Raw genomic sequence first — 26135 nt, forward strand, 5'->3', positions numbered from 1 at the left:
GCCTCAGATCCATAATGTTAAATGGATAACACACAAACAACATGAAAAAGTAAGGGAATAAATCACCCCAAACAAACCAAGACACTCCAATAACAGAATCCATCAACACCACAGTGGAAGAAATGTCAGAGAACATGTTTACAATGTAGATAGTTAAACTGATCTACAAAATAAAAGACAGTATAAGGAATGAAATCAGAGAGAAAATACAGGAAGTGAAAGATCACTTCAACACAAGAGCAGAGATTCTGGTGGGAAAAAATGCAGAGAGTCTCAAAATGAAGGAAACAATTAACCAATTAAAAATACAATAGAAAGCATCACCAATAGACTAGACCATTTGGAAGGCAGAACCTCAAGCAATTCTAATTCTATGTTTGAAGACAAAATATAGAATCTTGAAAAAAGAATTATAGAGTTGACCACAGAGAGAAGATGTTAAGAAACCATGAACAGGACTTCCAAGAATTATGGGATAACATGAAAAGATCAAATTTAAGATTTATCAGGATAGATGAAGATGTAAATCAAAGGAATGCACAATATTTTCAAAGAAATTATATCAGAAAATTTCCCAAATCTAAAGAATGAAATAGAAAATCAAATAAAAGAAATATAGGACCCCAAAATGCAAAAAAATTACAACAGACACACATTATAATGAGAATGACTAACATACAGAAAAGATAGAATTTTAAAGACTGCAAGAGAAACATAACAGATTACATATAGGGGAAAATCAATTTGGATCTCAGCTGAATTCTTAGCAGAAAAGCTCAAGACCAGACAGATTCTCAGCCAACTTCTACAAAACCCTCAAAGAAGAATTTAATACCAATACTTCTCAAATTATTCCATGAAGTAGAAAAAGAGAAAACCCTTCCAAATTAATTCTATGAAGCTAGTATCACCCTGACACCAAAACCAAACAAAGACACATCAAGGAAAGAAAGCTTCAAACCAATATCCATAATGAACATAAATGCAAAACTTCTCAATAAAATCTGGCAAATCACATACAAATACATGTTGAAAAGATAGTGGGCCTTGATCAAGTGGGGTTCATCCAGGGATGCAGGGTTGGTTCAATATATGGAAATCAATAAATGTAATTCATTACATCAATAGATTTAAAGATAAGAATTAGATAATCAATTCAATAGATGCAGAAAAAGCATTTGACAGAATACAGCACCTCTTCAATATTCAAAACACTAAAAAAAAAAAAAAAACTACGGTAATAGTAACATACCTCAATATTGTAAAATCTATATATACCAAACCCAGGGCCAACATCATTCTAAATGGAGAAAAATTGAAGGCGTTCCTTCTGAGAACTGGAACAAGGCAAGGATGCCCTCTTTCACTACTTTTATTTAACATTGCCCTTGAAACTCTAACCAGAGCAATTAGAAGAAAGAAATTAAAGGGATACGAATTTAAAAAAAAAAAAAAAGCAGAACTCAAACTATCTCTATTTGCCGATGACATGATTCAATATTTAGAAGATCCAAAAATTCCACCAGAAAAATTCTAGAACTAATAAGTGAATTCAGCAAAGCAACAGGATATAAAATTAGTACCCATAAATTAAATGCAATCCTATACATCAGTGAGTAATCTACTAAAAGAGAAATTAGGAAAATCATCCCATTCACAGTAGCCTCAAAAAAAATAATAACATATTTGAGATTCAATCTAAAAAAATAGGTGAAAGACCACAACAATGAAAACTACAGAACACTAAAGAAAGAAATTGAAGAAGACCTTAGAAGATGGAAAGACCTCCCGTGCTCCTGGATAGGTAGAATTAATGTTGTCCAAAAGGTCATACTATCAAAAAGCACTATACAGATTTAATGCAATTCCTATTAAAATCCCAAAAACATTCTTCATAGAAATAGAAAAAGCAATCATGAAATTCATTTGAAAAACTAAGAGATCCAGAGTAGCCAAAGCAATCTTCAGCAAGAAGAGTAAAGGAGGAGGCAACACAATACCACACCTTAAATTATACTACAGTGCTGTAGTAACAGCATGGTATTGGCACCAAAACAGATATGTAGACCAATGGTGTAGAATAGAAGACACAGAGACAAAATCACATAAATACAGTTATCTCATTATTTTTATTATTATCTCCCATTATTACAGCCCCAGAAACCAAACTTTTAACACATGGCCCTTTGGGGCACATTCCAGAATCAAACCATAGCATTAACCAAACCAACAGAAAAAGATATTCTCCTTTTTAATGTTTATATGTTAGCCCCCGAGAAGTACTCCAAATGTAGGATGTATGTCATGTGCTCACAACAGTTCAGTCACTATGTCTCCTGCAATGAAGCACTACGGTTATGTTCCCTTCTGTGTGCTCTCCCATTGCCTTTTAAATCACATCTACATATTCTTTGATATGCCTCCTCTCAAAAGAAAGAATTTAATCTTTTCCCCTTGGGTGATGCTATATTTAGTGACTCACTTCTGATGAATAGAATATGGAAGAATGATGTGATGTTGCTTCTGGTATTGGGTTATAAAAAGACTGTGGCTCCTGTTCTGGGTACTCTCTCCCCTCAGATCACTCACTTTGGGAGGGAAGCTAGCTGCCATGTTACAAGGACTCGGGCATCAGGCATAGGATGACAGATAAACTTAAATTTCAGAAAACTACATATAATTTTTAGTATAAGTATATACCAAATGTAGTAGTTTAAGACCCTTCATGGATGCCTGGGATTGTGGATAGTACCAAACTCTATAAATATTATGCTTTTTTCTATACAAACACACATAAATATAATGTCTTTTCCATGTTAACTAAGCACTTATCATAAACTTCAGTAGTAACTTGCAATTTGAAGAGTGATAACAAAACTAGCAGAATTTATTTCTTACTTTATAATTTCATGGATAGAAATTTTTATATTACCCCATATTTTAGTAACCTCAGCATATGATTTTTTTTCTTTACTCATTGAGGACTTTTATCTCTTTGCTTAAAGGAAGCATTTTCCAGCTTCTCTTTAGCATTTCCAAACTTCCAGAAAAACTGTTCTTGTGACTTGGGGGCCATTATTAGGTAAAATAGGGGTTACTTGAATACCAACCCACAATCTGGTAACTGAGATGGCTACTAGATGAGTAACAGGCAGGTACCATATAGAGTGAGGATACACTGGGAAAAGGATAATCCACATCCCAGGTGGGGTTGAGCAGGACATTTCCAGATTTCATCATGCTACTCACACAGCACACAAGTTAAAATTTATGAATTGCTATTTCTGGAATTTTCTATTTAATATTGTTTGGACCACAATTGACACAGGTAACTAAAACCACACAAAGTGAAACTGTGGGTAAGACTACTGTGTGTGTGTGTGTGTGTGTGTGTGTGTGTGTGTGTGTAGATAGATAGGTAGATAGATAGATAGATAGAGATAGAGATATATCTCCATAGATCCAAATAAGGAAGAAGAAGTGGCCAAGACTAAAATATTTCACTTAATATTATTCTTTCTGATTCTGTGCATTTTCAGAAATTTTTGACATTCTTTTTTTAAATATCTTCATTTTTGTTCACACCTCAAAGCTGTAAAACTATTTTATGATGATCTCCTCAGGCTTATATATATATATATATATATATATATATATATATATATATTCACACTATGAAAATTCAAAAAGAAATTTTCCCTGCAGAAGGGATTTCTGAGATAAGCAGGTATGAGAAAGAAAGGTCAGAACATGTAGGAGTGGGGGTGAAGGGAGTTATCTCAGCAAAATTACAGACTTGAAGAGGAGGAGCTTTATGCATCTTCAGTCAGTGAGCAGGAAATTTGTTACTGCATGTGGCACTAACAATGAGTCCATCCTGTACCCATCCATTCAAAACCTGATAACAGACATAAACTTGAAAGACCATTCTCTCATTACAAGGTCCTTTTTGTTACAAATTATAAGATAATCAGGAAAAATGAAGTCAGATTGCCTGACTAGGCTGTGTTGGTTGGACGTGCTGAACTGGGCTAGAATTTAATTACATCTAAGTGACAGTGACCTTTCTCATCCCAATTTGACTTTGTGTTTTCTGGTTTCTATTTCTCTAGTGAAGAAAAATAATATTCTCAAAATTCACAAGATGGACTATCTAACAATTTGTTTGGATACTGGTTGGAATATTGAAAACTTCTTTAATTTCTCTAATGATTTGCTTTTATTTTTTTCTAGCTTGGTATCTTCTAATATCTTTTACCAGATTTTGCTATTTTTTCCTCTATAGTTTTGAGGCCCACTTGACTATCAATTAGTTTGACCCTGTCTGATAAAGTGATAAGTCCTATGTAATCTGGAGTAGTTGGTGACATCATAAATCTAAGAGCCAAAATTGGTGAGATAATACTGGCAGAAAAAAAATATATACGTGAGACTTCCAAAACATCAAACATTAGAGTCCTTACATCTGACATCTTTTCTCAAGGAATTAACTAAGTGACACATTCCTTCCTGAAGCACTCCCACTTGTACACACAAACACACTGCTACATATTGGCCTTCTTCTAATCTTTACATCTCAGGTTCTGAGACAGATGCAAAACCTGGGTGGTACATTAAACCTGACTTCAGAACCCTACATACAAATATTCACAATAAAAAGCACAACATGGAGAGAGTCCATTTAGACCAACAAAGTGCAAATTTATGTTCATTTGAAAATATCAGAAATACTTTCATGACAAATGTGGCACTTGAAGTAACATTGAAGAGTACAAATAAAGAGAGAGATCAGTAGAGAAGGTTAGGCCAGACACAAGGAAAAGCACATGCAAAGACAATGAGGAAGGAAAGATTGGTATACTCAGAAAAAGTGTAGAGAATTGGTTTTGGCCAAGACATAAAGAATGGATGAGGAGGGAGTAGGATCAGATACATTCAGTGGTATTCTACGAATTCTATGGAGGTTTTTCTCAACTCCAAGGAGCTACCAATTACTATTTAAGCAAAGCAGTGATGTGAACTGTGCTGAAGAATTTGGTTCTTATTCTATGGAGGAAGAGGAGGAGGAGGAAGAGGAAGAGAAAAAAGAAAGAAGGAAGGAAGGAAGGAAGGAAGGAAGGAAGGAAGGAAAAAACCCAACCTCCAACCACTACCTCCCCAGTAAGAATTGCAAGAGTCCTTGCAGGGCTTTATAGAATAATCACTTTTTAAAGTACATTTGCATGATTATCAAGAATACAAGTAAAAATAAATGTTGATGAGGATGTGGGGGAAAAGGCACACTCATACACTGCTTGTGGGACTGCAAATTGGTGCAACCAATCTGGAAAACAATATGGAGATTCCTCAGAAAACTTGTAATGAAACCACCATTTGACACAGTTATCCCACTCTTCAGCATATACCCAAAAGACTTAAAATCAGCATATTATAGTGACAGGGCCACATCAATGTTCATAGCAGCTCAATTCATAATAGCTAAGCTATGGAACCAACCTAGGTGCCCTTCAACAGATGAATGGATAAAAAAAAATGTAGTACATGTACACAAAGAAAAATGAAATTATAGCATTTGCTGGTAAATTGATGGAACTGGAGACTATTGTGCTAAGTGAAATAAGCCAATCCCAAAAATCCAAAGGCGGAATGTTCTCTCTGATATGCAGATACTGACTCACAATAGGCCAGGGTGGAGGGGTTCACCAGATTGGACAGGGAAGAATGGGGGAAGGGAGGAGAGATGGGAATAGAAAAGATTGTCAAGTGAATCAGATATAACTTTTCTATGTTCATATGTGAATACCCAACCAGTGTAACTACATCATGTACAACCACAAGAATGGGAAGTTAGACTCCATGTATGTATGATATGTCAAAATACATCCTACTGTCATGTATAACTAAAAAGAACAAATTTTCTTAGAAGTGCATTGGCATGTATTTTCCCCTTTTATCTTCACGGAGACTCTGGCTGTATTATGTGGTAGATGTACGACCTTGGGCAAGACATTAAAACAGGGTCACTATCTGTAGCATGGTAATAATAGTAGTAGGCACTACTTCATGTGTTTGAAGTTTAAATAATACAATGTACCTACTGCATAGTAAGCTTTCAATACATATTAGCTTTACAGTTAACATTGTTATTGTTTTACAATAAATGAAAATGAAACTGGGGAAAGGTAAATGATTTGTTCAAGGTAACTGAACTAGGAAGCACAGGAGTTAAATCCAACCACAAGCCGGTTTGGCATAATCTTTCTATGGTGCAAAGCAGATCATGCTACTAGAGAAACATTAGGTAAATTAGAGGTCTGAAAATGGCAAATTGATTAAATAAATTGTGTACGTCCTTGTCATGAGACATTCTACAAACCAATTATAGTGATGTAAAAGAATTGTTTTTCCTCTAACCTGGAAAGATAATCAAATTCTATTAATTTTTTGTATTTTGTAACACCTTTTATTAAGAGAGAAACTATATTGGAATTTCTAAACTGTAAACAATGAAGAACTGAAATGCCAAAGGAATCACATTAATGATCATATACAGACAATAACTCTTACATTGTCCTTTTGCCTCCATACAATAAATGCAGATATTTCAGCAAAACTGAGTCCTTACTAAGCAAACATTTTTGTATATACTGCCTTCTCTTTATCTTTCTCTGCCTTTATCTTCTGTTTGACTTTCAGCAATTCTGCCTGGATGGCTTTATCTTCTGGTGCTATCTCCAGAGCTTTCTTAAGATCAGCTCATGCCTGATTATATTCTTTTAATCCCTGCTGTCCTTGAGCACTGTGATACAGTGCTTTGGTATTTGATGGGCCCATTTTAAGAGCCTCTAAACAACTGTCAATTGCTCCCTGGAAGCAATTTTCACTTTACAAGCACCAATATTCAGTACACAGCTTAAGGTTATAGATTGCAGCCTGGATCTACCTGCTTTCTCAATAACAGCCTTTGAACTATCCACATATGTTTAAACCTTTGCTAATTTTTTAATGGTCATATCCCAGTGTTGGGATTTGAAAAAAGAAAAGTATATCCAATGTTTTTTAAGTGTTCTATTATTAATAAAATTTTATCTACATCTTTTAAGTCTATATCTGCATTCTTAGGGAAATCTGGATGTCTATTGCCAGAGCCTCTTTTAGGAATATTCCCTAAACTGCGCCCTTTTCAGTTCTCCACATTCTGCAATAACACATAATTCGGAGGGTTTTTCGCCTTTCACTTCTATATTTTCCAGTATCTTTGCCATACCTACTCTTTTAAGTACTTGGCCCAACACACATTTCACATCCAAATGAGGGGTTAGACCTGCGGTGATAAAGAACTGAGAACCATTTGTATAGCTATCTGTATTTGCCATGTTCAGTAAACCTTCCTGAGCATGCTGATAGTAGAAATTTTTATCTTCAAGTTTTTTACCATAAATACTTTCTCCACCTGTCCCATTCTGATTTGAGAAGTCTCCACTCTGAACCATAAATTCCTTAATAATTCAATGAAAAGGACATACTTTGAAATAGAGAGGTTTCCCAGTGATGGGTCCAATGCCTTTTTCTCCTGTACACAATGCACGAAATTTTTCTGCAGTTTTGGGTACAATATCCACAAACAATTGTAAGACAATTCAACCAACTTGCTCCTCTCTGATGTTCACATGATGGGTTCCTGGGACTGGAAGCCTTTAGCTTGGGGGGATGGGTACAACATCTTGATTGGCAGGCATGTTTAGAAGCAGGACCCACAAACCTGGTGCACCACCTGCAGCTCGAACTTCTCTGGCTATTATTTATGTATTTTTAAAGTTAAAAGTATAAACTAAGATATTTTTAATTTAAAAAAGATGAAAAATAAGGGGGAAATTCCTTAACAGATGCACACAACCAAGGCTTTCTGTGCACTGAAAGAGTGAGGGTGAATTTTTCTTATTACTGTGCTCACTTTTCTACACTTTCATGTATCTAGACTGACTATGTCTTGTTTCAAAATATATCTTTTAAGCTCCCACTCCTTCCCTCCAAGTAAAAACCTTACTCTCGATTGCACACCTGTCTTGATTCCTGATATATATGGCCCCCCTTTTTAAGGTCATATATCCAGCCAAGGAATAGACCTTAGCAGAACATGTGATTTGCCCGCAGCAGATTATGTTACTGTCTGTGCAACTCAAGGAGGCCCTAAGCAAATTATCGAGACCCTGTTTCAAAATAAAAAGGGCTGGGGATGTAGCGTAGTAGTAAAGCATAGCTGGTTTCAATCCCTGGTACAAAAAAAAAAAATTGTCAACGGTAAATCAATTGTTTGACTATTACAAATAGCTGCTATTAACATGGATGTACAAATATCTCTTCAAATGTATCCTTTCAATTTTTTAATATATATGTCCAGAAGTGGATTTGTTAGATCCGATACCATTTTTTACAAAGACTACCTTTTCCCTTGTAAATAATTTTTGTTACCCCTGCTGAAAATAAGTTACCACACATACAAATGTTTATTTCTGAGCTTTTTTGTTCTATATTTCAAGGGTCTATCTGTCTATTTTTATGCTAGTAAAACTGATTTGATTACATTAGTTTGTAGTACGTTTTAAAATCATGAAGTATGAGAATCCCAACTTTCTTCTTCTCCAAGATTTTTATTTCTTATCTAGGTCTCTTGAAATTCCATATGAACTTTAGGATGGATTTTCCCCTATATTTAAAAAAAAATCTTAGTGGAATTTATGAAGATTTCTTTAATCTACAGATGGTTTGGGTAGTATTTACATCTAATATTTAATCTACTAATTCAAGAACAGAGAATGCCATTCCACTAATTGAAATCTTCTTTAATTTTTCTAATGATTTTTTTCTAGCTTTGTGCCCTATAATATCTATTACTTGATTTTGTATTTTTCCTTTTAGTGTTTTTGAGGACCTCTTGACAATGACTTATCTTGATCTTATTTGATACATAAAATGCACATTTTTGGAGCTCTTCAATATAGAAGATAAGGAGTAATATGTTATGGTTGAAACTGGGTAGTTCAGTAGTTTAGAATAATTGGTGATACCATGAATTTAATGGCTCGGCTCAAATTGGTGAAATAATGATTATGTAATGATGGTAGAGTGTGTGTGTGTGTGTGTGAATTCTGAAAAAGCAAACCTCAGAGTCCTCGCCTCTTATCTGTTTTGTCAATGACTATGTTGTTTTGTGTGTGAAATGTGATTTACAGATTTGACAGAGTGGTTAGTAGAGCATGAGATGAGATTATCCCATGATAGATAGACAGATATGGAAACATAATTTTTTAAAATTTCCTTAGGCTTACATTTGAGTATAACCTATTTATATATTATCATTCACCTTTACACATTTTTCAGTAATATCCCCTGAGATCCCATATACCCGAATGTTTTTTTTCTCTGTATTTATTCCCTACAGGGGTCATGAACACAGAAGTGAGCATCCAGTAGCAGCTTTTACAAGGGTTTAGAAACTAAGAGCCAGAACACAATAAGCCATGCATGTGTGAGAATATCCAGTGCCCTATGAGATATCCTAGTGAATACAAAAGGAATGTGTTCTAGTGAAGACAATCTGAATGGAGAGGCTACACTGAAGCCAAGTCAAAATTAAGAGTAAGCAGAAACTACCACTCTCATAGGATCAGTATCTAGCAGCAGTAATCAGTGCTAGTAGGTGTAATCAGAACTGAGAGTAGAAAGGAGGACGCCATTATGAAAAGAACCACTTAAGAGTAAATACAGTCACATCACTCACTTAAAATGGCTCTTAAGAATCTTCTGAATAAAGTTTAACCTTCTGTGGGATCCATCATGATCTGCCCCAACTCTACCTCTGTCTCACAACTCTTATACCCATGCCCATTACCCCAGAGTCCCATGGTCCACCACACTAAACTATGTACAGTTCCTAGCATGGACCGTGCTCTCTCAGTTCTTGGCTATTGGACATGCTGTGTCTATTCTGAAACTCCCAGCTCTGCCTTCTTCTAATAGGAAACTCCTATCCAACATTAAGGGTTCAGAACTACACTGGGAATCCCTCCCTTGGGGTCCTTTTATGCTTTATCAGTTTATTTATTTGACACTCCTGCAGTGAACCTAAACTTCCTTAAGGACTGTCTACCATTTTATCCCTAGGCTTAGCCCAGTGCCTGACATATAGTAGGAGCTCAGCACATGTTTGTTAAATGAACTCAGTATTTATTTAATTAAAAGTTAGACCTTCATATTGAACTTAAAAAGAAAATCCCAGGGCTGTGGTTGTGGCTCAGTGGCAGAGTGAGTGCTTGCCCTAGCATGTGTGAGGCACTGGGTTTAATCCTTAGCACCACATATAAATATAAATAAATAAAGTTCTATTGACAGCAACAACAAAAAATATTTTAAAAAGAAAAAGAAAATTTCAATATATGCAGCTTAGAAAATAATGGAAATGTAGTAATGGCAAACTATGAAATGAAGTAGAATTCAGGATGCAATTGTTACATAAGTCAGAGAATAACTTTAACCAAATGATGCAATTCATAAAAAGGCAGTATCTCCACAAGGATTATGGATCCCACTCCATCCAGTCTGAATTGTTTCTCCTCAAGCCCCTCACCTCTCTTGCAACCCTTCCTAATGGGGTTATCATCTCTCCTGGTGGGTTTACCTACAACTCTGGGAGTTCTTTGAAAGGAATAACCATGTCTTTCTACCTTCTTTCCATGTTAAATGAATGAACAAACAAACAAAAGGAAGTCATAAATCTTTTTGCACTAAATAATATGACATCAAACTGTAGAAAGTAAAAACCATTACAAATGAAAGTAGAAATGGCAGTTATGAAATCATGAGCTATTTTAACATACCACTATCAATCTTTGACATATCAAGGCAATAAAAAATAAAGAAGGGCATAGAAGAATTGAACTACATAACAAGGTTACATTAATGTATACTGAACTTTGTAACCCCAGAAATAGAAAACACTTTCATAAGTCAAACGTTTACAAAAATGGATCCTGACTAGGCCACAAAGAAAACAACTTACTGCCCAAAGCACAAATAACACAGAACAAGTTCCTGAAGGAAATACAAAAACAAAAAAAGACAGAAAAAGGAAAAAGAGAGAACTAAGAGAAGTTTCAAAACATTAATTTGTACTTGGAATGTAAATTATGCTTTCTTAAGTGATTTAAAATGCTGTGGCAAAAAAAAAAAAGACCATTTAAAGGCGAGGAAAATCATCATAAAAGCAATTTGATGGATATAATTAAACTTACATAAATCAAAAACTCAGCAGACAAAATTAAATGGTAAACAACAAACTCTTAAAAATGTTTTCCAGAAACATTCAAATATTAACATCCTCAAAAACAAAGATCTCTCTTAAACCTTTGAGAAAAATACTACTACTACTATTTTAATGGCAAATGATAGTAATATACAGTTCAATAATGATGAAATAAAAGGGGCTAAATAAATATTTAAATAGTTCAGCATGACTAAGAAAGAAGCACAATCTAAAACAAAATATTGTGCTTTAGGTTTATTGTCTTGCTTCTTTGATGCTCTTTTTCAGTGCTAATAAGGTTTCAGTGAAAGACATACTCTAGCAATCTGTTAAGACACTGTTAATTTGCCCAACCATTATGGAAGCAATTTAGAAGCCTTTTACAATGGTTTTACAAAGGTTGACCAGAGGAAATAGCCAGACCAAGGAAACAGTCATAATTTCATCCTCATATTTATGCATAAAATATTATTTTGTAGAATTATTTATAACAGAACTACTTTAATGTCTAACAAGAGGGAAATAGTAAAATATATTGTGTATATCTAATGCAATATTTTGAAGTCATTGAAATCACAACTATAAAGATTTTAATGGCATAAAATTTTTATGATTGTTTCAATCGGGTTGCTATATATTGTCCTTAGGCAATCAAATGTTATTTCCCATTATAATATAGCCCAAAGGTTAGTTCTATGGGTTGACTGCAGTTCTCTAGATTAACAAATATTTGGTGAGGTTTCTGAAATAAATGACAGGTCCAAATGGACTCCCTCATCTGCCTGGCCCTGTGTTCTCCGCAGGAGCCTGTCTATAGGGTTACTTAGACATCCTCAGAGAATGGTAATAGGAATCCAAGAAAAAATGCTTCAAGAAGCAAAAGTTCAAGTTACAGATTTCTTGAAGCCTAGCCTCAGAAGTTACAGCATCACTTCTGCTGCTGTTTTATTGAGAAGAACAAATCCTATGGGCAGCCTGGTTTAAAGGAATGGGGAAACAGATTGCATCACTCAGTGGGAGGATTGGCAGAGTCTATGACCAATTCAATCCATCACAGCACGAAAAAATTAAGTGAACATCAAAGGAATATATATATATATATATATATATGTATGTATATTTTACATATGTATATATACATATCTATATATATAATCATATGCATTTTATATTTTTTATGAATAGAATAAAACATACAGTTATCCCTCAGTATCCATGGGCGGGGGGGGGGGGGGGGTGGGTTGGTTCCAAGAACCCTCCAGATAATAAAATCTGCAGTTGCTCAAATCACTTATAAAATTGCCAAATCCAGGCATGGTGGCGCACACCTATAATCCCAGCTCCCTGGGACGCTGAGGCAGGAGGACCACGAGCTTGAGACCAGCCTCAGCAATTTAGCAAGGCCCTAAGCCACTTAGAAATTCCCTGTCTCAAATCTAAAAAATAAAAAGGATTGGGATATAGGTCAATGATAAAGCACCCCTGGGTTCAGTCCCCAGTACCAAAAGAAAAAAATTTTCTCTCTCTCTCTCTCTCTCTCTCTCTCTCTCTCTCTCTCTCACACACACACACACACACACACACACACACACACATAATTGTCAAGATTTTGTATATAACCTATTTAATCCTCTCATATAATTTAAATCATTTGTACATTGCTTATAATACTTAATACAATGTAAATGCTCTGTAAATAGCTGTTACACTGCACTGTTTGGGACATTAAAAAGACTAGAAGCAAAATGCTAATAAGGATTATCTCTAGGTAGTGGAAGAGGCATGGTTGGCATGTTTATAACTTTCTTCTTTAAAGTTTTCTGGTTTTTTTCAAAGTTATGGGAATGGATCACCTTTAAATTGGAACATGAGTGTTTTATAAGTATTTTATTCCCACATAGAAACACTTAAAGCAATTTCCTACAAAAGGCTACAAAACACTAAAGGAAATTGAATCAGAAGTGGAGGAAGGCAAACATCAAATTGAAAAGCAAAAAGTTGGGTGGGGGATAGCACCAGGTAGCGTGTGTATTATTCTTTTCTTGACTGTACAAACTATTAAGACATTTGAATCATCAAACATTTCATAGCAGATTTATGACAATATTGAACAAATAAGTGACTGATTGTCATGTCATTGTAAGAAAGTTACAAAATAAATATGTTTCTGCCTCCAAAAAAAAAAAAAAGGAAACAATGTTCCTGTTTCCACTTTTCAGCCAACATAAACTACATAAGAAGCCTTGAGATCGGAACTAATAAAAATTGAAAACTTTTAGAGTGTGTACTATCACAAAACTTAAAAAATGAAACAGACATGCTCAAAAATATACAATGCTACTTTTATTTCTGCTAGTCTACAATTTTATAAAGTTTAAACAAGAATTTTTTACCAAAAATATAGCGTTTAGTGCTATACCAAATTTTTTTTATAAATCAATATATCATGATTCTGAAGGTAACATCAGATGATAGAGAAACACTAAGAAGAAAAAGTATGCATTTCTCTTATTCAACCCTTCAGATAGAAATTAGTTTCAAGGATTCAGATTTAATAGTTTAGCTATCTTCTCAAGGCTTGTCAGAAGAAACCAGTTTTCATCTTTGCATCCTGACTGTCAGAAAGTCTGGAAATATTCTTGGCTTATACCCAAAATCATACATTTGCAAAAAGAATTCTCCCAACAAGGATTTCATGGTCCAGCACAATTTGATAAGGAGAAATAACAGGAAAGCATTAGCAAAAAAAAAAATGTACTGTTTCAGACATGCACCTGTTGAGTTTCAAAATATCACCCCTCCCAATTCAAGGATTTCTGCTGATAGACACATACCCAAAGAAGCCTCTTTTCTCATAGCCTGAGATTTCCCACCCCAGGCACTGAGGGATTCCCACCTCCATTCCACAGGTGAATTCTTACCTGCCTTTCTCAATACACCTACATATGCCATGGTGATCCCTTCTTGTAACAAAGATAATGATATTTACCATGCAGAAGGATATTTGTGATATGAAATGATTTTGAAATCATGACACATAAACTCTTTCTTTGGGTCATTTTTCATACAAATAAGACCAATTAGGTAGCAATGGCTCCTTTGGGTCTAAGTAAATGCATACAATATTCAATACTTTTCTACAAAAATATTTTAGATTCAGTTGTACTGTTTCACAGTCCATTACATATTTCTTTAGACTAAGAAGAATTTCAGCCTCTTTAAGCACTAATGAGACCTCAAGAGATTATTCTAAGATACCTCTAAATCCTCCCCTACTGTGTTATCGCTTGCTTATATACTGTTCTCTTACCTTCATTAAGCTTCAAAGATATTTTTTTAATAATTGTTTTCATTGCCCATGAGTTCTGAGTGTATTGGGCTAAAAGATAAAAAAAAAAAAAAAAAAAAGTTTAACTTTGTTTTTGTTGTTTGTTTGACTTAGGGATTTACTTTGGACTTTTGAAATTATTTTAGTTTACATGACCTAATGGTTGTTCTATCTCACTGAAGTTCAAATTTTTATCATCTTATTACATCACTGAAGGAAGAAATTGGTGTGTGTTGGGTACTATTTTGTTTAATGAAGTGGTTCAATGATACTCAAAAATAGAACTGAAAATTAAAACGTGATGGCTTTTTTTTTCAGTGCTGGTGATCAAACACCCAGGGCCTCAGGCATGTGAGGCAAGTGCTCTACCACAGAGCCACATTGCCAACCTGATGACACTTTTAAATAAATCCATTAATAAATATTCCTCTAAGTTCTCTATGGCACCAGGATGTTCTACCAGGTTCTATTACACATTTCTCATCTGATCCACACGTCCATATATTCTTGGTTATTAAATAAAGGGGAATTGTGGCCTACTAGAGCAACAAGACAAGGATAAATGGAGAAGCAAAGCTTTGTAATATGATCTGAACTTGGATCTGTTTGAAGATAAGCCAAAGAATCAAACAGAAGCTGCTGGAAGTTTCTCATCATGCTAAGTGTTAGGTCTTTCTCCATCTTTGCTTCCTTTCTCCATCTTTTTTTCTTCTTTGCCCAAAATTATGAATTTACTGAACCAAAAATGTCTACTACTAAGAACACCCCATTCCCAAGTTCAAGGAATAATGTTGCTCCTGTGTTCCACTTGAAGTGGGATGTTACTTAAGTTTTTTAAGAGCTAGAATTTTGTTGTAGGAAAGACTCCATCATTTCCCAGGACTATGGATACTAAAATAAGAACATGTTCAAAATGAGCTCATTTTAGTGTTATAGAAAGCAATAGAAATAAAAGGTAACTACAATTTCCTATAATGATCCTATTGTCTGCTGCACAATTTTTATTATACTGCTTTTCATGGGTTTCCATTTTTTAAAATACAAATCATCTTATTTTCACAGAAGCCACATTTCCTTATCTTTAGACATCAAAATAAAAAGTTACATTTGAAAGAATTTCTGCATGTTCCTTAGTGAAATGTAAACTTCTGCTTTTCTATTTGATTAATAATACCATATGTAAAGTACATGAAAATATCTGTCTTACCTTGAAGTGCCAAAGTTTTTACAAGATTAGAAATAGAAATAGGAATTTTAAAAATGTCACTTTGATGATTTCTTCTGTATTCCTATGTAAGCTACACCAAAGCTATACCAAATTTTTAGACAAAATTACTCTACAAAAAGTTATGTATTATCATTACAGTCTTTGTAAACAAAGTACCTCTTTCTAGAGGAACTCAGAGTAGTTCATCAACTCTGAGGTTTATCTCACAGCTCTCTTTTGAGATAGGGGCTCTATTTTCACTACAAAGAATTTTATTCCAGTCTGTCCAAAATATGCATGTGTATATGTTTATTCCTCTCCATTTCAGTGCTTTCCTATTGACGTGTTCATTGCACTTACTTCCACCATGACTCAAGATGAGAGGTCTTCTCATTATGTATATGTTATGTGTATGCTGAAAGGTTTTACAATATATATCTTCAAATCAGAATGTCTAGCATTCTGCTATAGAATCTCTATTATAAAAAAAAATCCTAAAATAATTTAGTCCTAAACTAAAGAGTTTAGCAAAGGTTATATAAATCATTGCTGTTTTGGTTTTTGGTTTGCATTTGCTTTTATCAGTTACACTCAAATGTTAGTTCTAGTTCACTTAAAATTCAATGGTTTGGCTTAATTGTTTCAGATGGGGCAATAGAAATTATGAATTTTCTGCCCATACATTTATTCCTTGATATTCATAATATTCTATAATGTAAACCCATTTTAATATCAAGTAATTTAACTTAAGACAGTGATTCAATCCTTTGTTAAAGAGGGATTATTATATCACTATAAGTGAGAAAAATCAAAGTTCAGAAAAGATTAAGTACTACCAAAGTCACATTTCCTACACCTGCAATTACTCAGTGCCTAATAAATAATAAGTAGTGTGATTTTTTTAAAGCATGAAATGCAAGAAGTAAAATACACATTCTCAAGATGGTAGAACAGAGAACTCCTCACTAATTTGCTCCTCCCTGGGGGGAAACAAAGCAACAGGTGTGCAACTGCTCATGCAGGTGAGGGGCTATGAGTATGCACTGGAAATCAATGGCACATAACATGAAATTTGATGGATTCCAGAGAATACAAAAAACGAAAAGAGTGGATACTCCAGCTTCAGACCCCTGGCACCTGGATTGGGGAAGAGGATTCTCTCCTCCAAAAGGGTAAAGGTGAGAGAGAGTAACAGTGTGGTGCAGAAGGCTGCACCTTGAAGACAGAGAGCTTAAATACATAGGTGACTCTAGATAACAGGTGAGCTTCAGGGAAGAGATTCACTGCTTCTCTCAAAAGACTTCATGATGCTATAGCTAGGAGCCAGTGTGAGAAGGGTCTTATGGTTAGGGTTTAAATTGCTCTGGGCATCAGAAAACTCAGCATAATCACACCCCAGGGTCCTCAAGGACACCTTCTGCACTGACTTGACAGGCAGCAGCTACACAAGACAGCTGGGACTCAAGGGAGCATCTCCAACACAAGCCCTCTAAGAGGTACGTGTGCTGCCAGGTACACAGGCTGCAACAGGGAAGGGAGTAGAATGGACAGTGACTCAGCAACCCTTCCATCTGGGCCAAGAAGTGACCAGTCTTCTACTGTTCTCCATGGAGGCCAGGTCTAAGGGCCCCAGGATTGAGGATAGGAAATCACTTGATTCCTGCCAAAATTCAATGATTCAACTGTTCTTGCCACACTTGGAGGCATTCTGGGAATCTACCATGTCTTGGACATTTGCCACACTCCTGGGTACACAATCTAAAAACTTCTGGAGCAGTCCACACTCAGACAAAATTCAGTAGGTAATAAGGGCTCACTATGGCTCTGACATTCAGCACACCCCTGGCACACCATCTAAAACCTTCGTGGGAAGGGCTGGGGATGTGGCTCAAGCGGTAACGTGCTCGCTTGGCATATGCGGGTCGCTAGGTTTGATCCTCAGCACACATAAAATAAAAATGTTGTGTCCACCGAAAACTGAGAAATAAATATTTTATAAAAATTCTCTCTCTCTCTCTTCTCTCTTTAAATAGGAGTTTTTTCCTCTTCTCTCTTTTCTGATTTGTTTCCCCTTTGCCTCCTTTTACATATATATAATTTCTCCCTCTTTGTTCTCCTTTTATTTTACTTTATTTTTATTCTTCTTTATTATCTCTCTCTCTCCCTCTCCCTTTTTCTGGTGCTAGGGATCAAGTCCAGGGCTTCACTCACATAGGGCAGGTGTTCTGCCTCTGAGCTCCAATTATAACTCAGATGAGAAGAAGGAAACTCAGCTCCCTCCAAAAGCCAATCCCAGAAGAACCCTCAAAGACACTTCTACTTAAAGAAAAGGGAAACATAAGCTCCCAGCCATTTTGAGTCCCTTTACCATGATTGGAACAGCCAATATCAGAATCAATTTCAAGTAACAGAGCCAATTTCAACAGTGTAAACAACTTAATGGGGACTTCCACTCCCGTTAAGGAGTAACCACAGAAGGTAAACCCCCAATGGCTCGGTGGTCTATCACACCAGTATAAATGATCAGAGGGTCCTCACTCTTGTGAGACCTACAGAGAAAGCAAGCCTCCCATCAAGCTCTGATATTTTAAACATTGTGTGAAAACCCATGAACCACACCTAAAGAAATCATTGTGGTGCACAAGGCTGTGCCTTGGAGACAGAAAGCTTAAATACATAGGTGACTAGAGGTAACAAGTGAGCTTCAGGGAAGGAAGAGGTTTACTCCTTCTCTCAAAAGACCCTCAGGGATAGCTGGTAGCCAGCGTGAGAAGGGTCTTATTGTTAGGGACTAAATTGCTCTGGGCATCAGAAAACCCATCATTAGGGAGATTACACTATGAAGCCAAATTAGGATTAAACTCAATACTATACCACAAACTGATACCCCAAGATGAATCAGCAAGAGAAGGCCACTTGTTAAGAAAAAGGAAAAGGGAAAGAGATATCTGCCCCAACATATTTGTGCACAAATCTCAGCACAGAAACACAAGAAATGTGAAAAAAGGCAATATGATACCTCCTAAAGTTCATAATTCTATAGTAACAGATCCCAAAGATATCAGAGAGGATGAAAATACAAGACATATTTTTTAAATATTAATGAATTCCAAGAGAAAAAAGAAAAACAATTGAGTGAATCAAGGAAAACAATGCAAAATCTGAATGAGAAACTCAATAGATAGATTTGCTTTAATCAGCTTTTTCTGCTGCTGTGACGGAAAGACCCAACCAGAACAATGGTAGAGAAGGAAAAGTTTATTGGAGGGCTCATGCCTTCAGAGATCTCAGTCCACAGAAGGCCAGCACCATGCCTCAGGGCTCCAGGTGAAGTTGAACATCATGGCGGAAGAGTATAGTGAAGTGAAGCAGCTCACATGATGATCCAAAATGAGAGAGACTCCATTTTCCAGATACAAATATATACCCTGTAGCCATGGCCCCAATGAACCACTTCCTCCAGCCACACCCCAACCTGCCTCCAGTTAATCCCATCAGGGCTCAATTCACTGATCAGGTTAAGGCTATAACCGAGTTATTTCTCCTGCAAACCTTCTTGCATTGTCTCACATGTGATCTTTTTCCAAAATAGATCCTATAATAGGCCATAGTTTTAAAAAAATTGAAATAGTTTCTTGCATCTTATGAGAGCATAATAGAATCAACAGCAACAGAAACTACATAAATTACACAAATTTATGATAATTGAAAAAATATAGTTTTAGATGAATAGTGGGATGATTGATGAAGTCAGGAAAGATTCAAATGAAAATTAAAGCACAATTTACCAGAACCTGAGGGACAGAACAAAGGCAATTATAAGAGGGAAGTTCATAACTATAAGTGCCTACATTAGAAAAGCAGATCTCAAATGAATGGCCTAATAATGCATCTCACAGTTTTAGAAAAACAAGAAGAAATTAAACCCAAAATCAGCAGAAGGAAAATAATAATAAATGAAGTAGAGCAGAAATAAATAAAGTAGAGGTTAAAAGAATAATGCAAAGACCAGAGGAAGCAAAGAGTGGGCTCTTAGAAAAAGTAAACAAGATTAGTAAACCTTTAGCTAAACTAACATAATAATAAATGTTTGCAAGGATGTGGGGAAAAACATCGCTCATACATTGTTGGTAGGATGGCAAATCACTCTGGAAAGCAGTATGGAGATTCCTCAAGAAAAACTAGGAATGGAACCACCATATGATCCAGCTATTTCACTCTGCAGTATTTATCCAAAAGATTTCAAATCATCATACTATAATGATGTCGACACATCAATGTTTACAGCAGCACAATTCACAGCAACCAAGCTATGGTACTAACCTAGGTGCCCTTCAAGAGATGAACAAAGAAACCGTGGTGTATATATACGCAATTCATATATTCCACCTCACCACACACGCTTGCCTAGCATGTGTGAAGCACTGGATTCAATCCTCAGCACCCCACCAGAATGGCTATTATTTTAAAAAGTGAAATAAAATAAATAACAAATGCTGGCAAGGATGCAAAGAAAAGGGAACCTTTATATAGTGTTGGAGTGAATGTAAATTAGTACAGCCATTATGGAAAACAGTATAAAGGTTCCTCAAAAAATTAAAAATAGAACGACCATATGCTCCAACTATACAACTCCTGGGTATTTATCCCAAGGAAATTAAGGGAGGAGAGAGATGGAGAAAGAGAGAGAAACCTGTACACCAATGCTTATTGCAGTACTATTCATAATAGCCAGAACATGGAATCAGTCCAGGTACCCATCAACAGATGAGTAAATAAAGAAAATGTGGTATATGGACACATGGAGTATTATTCAGATATATGCAAGAATGAAATCATGCCATTTGCAGGAAAATGGATGGACAGAACTAGAGGACATCAATCAAGTTAGGTAAATAAAAAGAAGCAAAAAGACAAGTATTGCATGTTATCTCTCAAGTATGAAAACTAAAGGGGAAAAAAAGATTCAAAATAGAAGGGAGACTCTTAGGTAAAGGGAAGGAGGAGAGTTGGAAGGGCAAGAGAGAGTAGAATGGATGGTAGACATGATCAAAGCACAATTATGTACAAATGGAAATGTCACAGTGACAACTTTTCCAATGAATATGCATTGATAATTATGAAAAAGGTAAAATATACAACTTTTGTCCATGAGGAGCACATTATAGTGCTGAGTAACAGAAATATTAGAAAGAAAATATAGATAACAACTTTCAAGATTTGTAACCAGTATACGTTCATCTGGTATGAGGTGATTAAGCAAGATCTGAAGAAGTACAAGTTTTCTCTTGGTTTGCAAGAGGCAATTATAGTTGGCCTTCCATAGTTGCAAGTCCCACAACCACGTGAATCAACCAACTATGAATCAAAAATATTCAGAGGGCTGTGATTGTGGCTCAGTGGTACAGTGCTTGCCTAGCATGTGTGAGGCACTGGGTTCGATCCTCACCACCACATAAAAAGAAATAAATAAAACAAAGGTATTGTGTCCATCCACAACCAAATTTTTTTTTAATATTCAGAAAAAAAATACATCCTAAGCAATATAGTGTAACAATTATTTACTTAGCATTTTGGTATCTACCAGGAGATCCTGGAACCAATTCCTCAAATACACAGAGATGGTTGTACTGCATTGTTTCAGTTTAGTTAATAAGAGTATTAAAACTGTGTTTTAATCATTTTTCAGTGTGATGCTTTCTCCTATGTCATTTTTTCAGAGAAAGATGCTTGGTTTCAAGGTCACTAAATGAAGCCTCAACCATAAACAACTTCTTCAGACAATTTATAAGATCTCCACAGAGTACGTTTTGTTAGTTAGGGGATGCTGAACAGTTCAGAAAACAAGAAAAAAACATTTATCTCTACCTCAAGACTTGGTATCAACCTATTACCCTAGATTGCCCTCTTCTGGTAGCTAGCTCTGGAGAGAGAAAGCCAGACCAATACTCTGTTGATGCCTCTCCAGCTTCAAGGCCTTGGATTTCATTATGTATGGCACTTTCTGAAAGTAACTAAATAACATTCACAAAATGTCATAGTTAGCAGGGAGCAATGGCACATTCCTATAATTCCAAGGCTCAGGAGGCTGATGCAAGAGGATCACAAGTTTGAGGCCAGCCTCAATAACTAAGCAAGGCCCTAAGCAACTTAGTGAGACCCTATCTCAAAATAAAAAATAAAAAGGGCTGGGGATGTGGCTCAGTGGTTAAGTACCCTGGGTTCAATCTCTAGTAGCAAAATAAATAAATAAAATAAAAAATGAATTTCATAGTTAGGGTGAAATTTTTGTGATTCTTCTCCTTCGGGTTATTGTCACTTTCAGATGACAGAAGGCAGAATCAGATTTCCTCATTTCCTCTTTTCTAGAAATTCAGTGAGTATCAGTTTACTCTATCTGCATACTGATTTATCAACAAAACTTGTGGACATCTTCCTTTGGAGATATTGTACAAACCACTAACTTGCTATGTGGGTTCCTGAAAGTTTGTGAAGCTTTGGTCTATCCTGCAAAACAGAGACAATGTCATATTCATCACCGCTCTCCAACTCCTAGTGGGGACAGATCAGTGTTTATATTATTTTATTATTGTTTCAAGTCTATCACAGATCAAGATGTGGTTCTACTATGTATGTCCAGTACACAGTCGATAACACACAAACTGATCTATACCTAATCAATGGGACAAGGCAATCCATCTCAAGCCAAAAGTCATGGCAATGTCAAATTGCTACAGAATTTTCCAAATGCTTTTGGCTTTGGGGGGTTTTGATTTGTTTTTGTTTTTCTGTTTTCTTTTTCTTTTGTTTTTGGCTTTTGGTGTTTGCTTATTTTTTGTTTCTGTTTATTCTGTAACAAGAGTTCATGGACGTTGAGTAACTGTGACCCACGTTTTCCACAGAGATCCATGACCCTTAGTATAAAACTGACCACCAGAGGAGTTACTTCCATTGCTGTTGCTTAACAGGAGCCTTCAGCTTAACTGTATTTTCTTCTGTCACTGAGTTTTCTAGTTCACTTCCTGGATGTTACTCTCTACTTCCTTCTACATACAGCTTATGTCCAAAGATGACATTTCTGATAAGGCTTTGTTTTAAAACTGAAAGACTGATCTTATTTTAAGAGATAAAGTCTCTACCCCAAATTTGAAGCTAGGTAATTCGTGTCTATGCCTTGGAAATATCTTAAAGAATGAAATTCACACCTATAGTAACAACTTAAATGATCAATTTAAATCACATACAACTTATTCAAAAGTCAAAAATATTTAATATAACATAGAATAACAGAGGCAATTGTGGAATGTATAGTCCTAAACGTTTGCTTCTTTTAAGAATCCTTACAGAGTATCATAATGTAAACAGAGAGAAAGAGAGAGAGAGAGAGAGAATTTTAAAACAATCAGAGAAAGGGCAGTGAAAAGCAACATCTAATGCAATGTTCCCTTGCTGGGCATAGTGTGCACATTGTAATCCCAGCAATTTGGGAGGCTGAGGCAGGAGGATGGCAAGTTCAAAGCCAGCCTCGGCAACTTAGTGATGCCCTAAGCAACTCAGTGAGACCCTATCTCTAAATAAAATATTTTAAAAGACTGGGGATGTGGCTCAGTGGTTAAGCGCTCCTGGGTTCAATCCTCAATACCAAAACTAAATTAATGTTATCTTGCCTGTCACTAACTTGATAGAGATGGAGGAGGATGGTGGAAGAAGGTGGCAGTTTCCTGACTTAACTGCCTTAAAACCTCCTCATGGGAGAAGCTAGAGCAAAATAAGGGGAAAGGGTGGAGGAGGTCAGATATTATAGACATAGAGGAGGTCAGTGCAGTAGGAGGAGATGGAGAAGGAGGAAGGAGGGACTGGAAAGGGGAGGAAGTGAGGACTGGATTTAACAAAATCACACCATGTGCATGTATAAATACACCGTTATGTGTATCTATAAAGCACAATCAAAAATAAACAAATGCATGCAAAGACCATTAGTAGAGTAGAGAAAGGAGACTAGGGAAAGGCACGAGGGGAGGTAAAGGTGGAGCCACCGGGGACTGAAATCAAAGACCATGCATGTATGATTTTATCAAAACAAACCCACTATTGTGTATAACTGAAACACAGTAACAAAAGAAAAAGAAAAACATCCTCATGGCGAATGAGGCTATAGAAATTCTAGATGACAACTCTGAGTGGGAGTAGCAAGTACATTGCTACTCCCTCCAGCACGTCTTCATAGAAACAAATTTTCAGAGACTCCCTTGAATTTTAGGCTGAAGTCAGCTTTCTCTGCTTCCTCAAGAATCAAGAATCAGAAAGTACTGTAAGATCCTTATGTTCACCGGTATGCACCCAAAGGGAATTCTAAATTAACATATCATTAGTAAAAATTACAAAGAGAGATTCCAAATATCCACTCTAATGAGAAATGAAGAATAAAAACACAACAGGGGGCTGGGGTTATGTCTCAGTGGTAGAGTGCTCGCCTAGCATGTGCGAGGCACTAGGTTCAACCCTCAGCCCCACATAGAAAAATAAATAAAATAAAGGTATTGTGTTCAACTACAACTAAAATACACACACAAAAAAAAAAAAAAACAGGATAAAGGAGGATATAAGAGCCTTTGTGTGGGAGGTATTATAACTGAAAGATTTCATATTTATTCCACCAGAAGTTATTCTTTAATATTACCTTTCAAGGTCAGACCTGTACAAAAGATACAAATCAGAGAAATTTTTTTCAGGCTCACAGATCATCTCTCCTATTCTGAATACTGAGTTTTTAGGATGGAGCAAAATAAAGACACTTCCTTGGAAGAATATTTTTCCTGATTTCTGGGTCATTCTCTCCTGAAACATCCCTGATTCTTCTATGGGACCTGGTTCGCTTGTCATCATTGTTAACTTTTTTTGTCTCCTAACCATAGAGATAAAACAGACCTGTAGGAACCTTGGGCTGAACTTGCATCAAACCCCACTGGAAATTTATAATATTACAAAATAAATCCTGAAATACAGGCTTAAAAGTATAGACAGTTCTATGAAGCTCAAGTTTCCTTTTTTTTTTTTTTTTCTTCTTTCCTACAACCAGCCCTTAAGCATCCATCTCTTGTTTTATTTATACGGACTTTCAACACTTTTTGCTACATTTAAAACATAGAAATCGAGCCAGAAGACAGCTTAAGGTATTTTATGGATCTATACTTTGCCTTCAGAAAAGCAAGTATCCATTATCAAAAAATGGTCGTTTCAATATTCCCTTCTATAACAGGTTAAGGGACAAAGAAAAACTATGGCTTTTCTCTCTCGTTTGGTACGGGGGATTGAACTCATGGGTACTCGACCATTAAGCCACATCCCCAGCCCTATTTTGTATTTTATTTAGAGACAGGGTCTCACCTTGCTTTTGCTGAGGCTGGCTTTGAACTCTCAATCCTTCTGCCTCAGCTTGCCCAGACACTGGGATTACAGGCATGCACCACTATGCCGGCTCTGGCTCTTCTCATTAGTAATAAGGAGAGACTTGTCTGAATAGGCACTGCTCCTTATTATATGTCCACTGAAATTCACCAAAAAAATCCATCTTATGGCCCTTGTTCTTCCCTTTACATGCTTGACTTGCACTTCCAAGCTCAGAACAAGGCATCAGGTTAATCAGATTCTGCTGTTCACTAACTCTGTGATTTCTCAGAATCTCAGTTTTCTCATGATTAAAAAAGAACTAAGGAGTAAAATATGTACCTCAGAATTTTATCAAAATTGAATAATAAAGAGAATAAAACAGAACTTTGTTAGTTGCATGTTAATACACAACATGAAGTGTTTTGAAACTGTGATAAAATGTTCTAAGACAACAAGCAGACAGCTCAGGCCCTACCCTGGGAGGTGACTGATCATCCCAGAGGAGGCTAAGTGTTTTGGCCAAGTTCACACATCCAGGGTAGAAGGAGCAGTGTAACCTTGGGCCAGTTATTATCTTCTTCAAGTCTGCTCTGACAGACAACTTGGGGCATGGCTGTGTGGCTTGCAGTGAGCTCCCTTTTGAGGAGCAGATTTCCAGAAAAAGGTCACCAGGATGCACATCTGTCCTGTGTAGTTCTGTTTCTGAGCTGCAGGTGATTGCTTCAGGATAGAATTCTGACCACAGTAGTCAATCACATTCTGTCACCTGTAATTTTAACTTAGGAACCCAGAGAGGAAGAGCCTGGGAATTGCTATAACTGAGCATCCTCTGTGGCAAGCACTCCAGAGAGAAGGTCCGTGAACTATTGCTGTCAAATTTTTGGAACTTCCCCAAATCCTTTTTTCCA

The 26135-nt window shown here is 36.1% G+C and overlaps 1 pseudogene; it reads right to left on the reverse strand.

Annotated features, from left to right (window-relative positions):
* Positions 1-6624: 6624 nt before the first annotated feature.
* Positions 6625-26135, reverse strand: part of LOC114098707 (peptidyl-prolyl cis-trans isomerase D-like) — a 63353-nt pseudogene continuing 43842 nt past the window's right edge.

This window comes from Marmota flaviventris, chromosome 16, assembly GCF_047511675.1.
Source record: "Marmota flaviventris isolate mMarFla1 chromosome 16, mMarFla1.hap1, whole genome shotgun sequence".
In the NCBI taxonomy this organism is placed as follows: domain Eukaryota; kingdom Metazoa; phylum Chordata; class Mammalia; order Rodentia; family Sciuridae; genus Marmota; species Marmota flaviventris.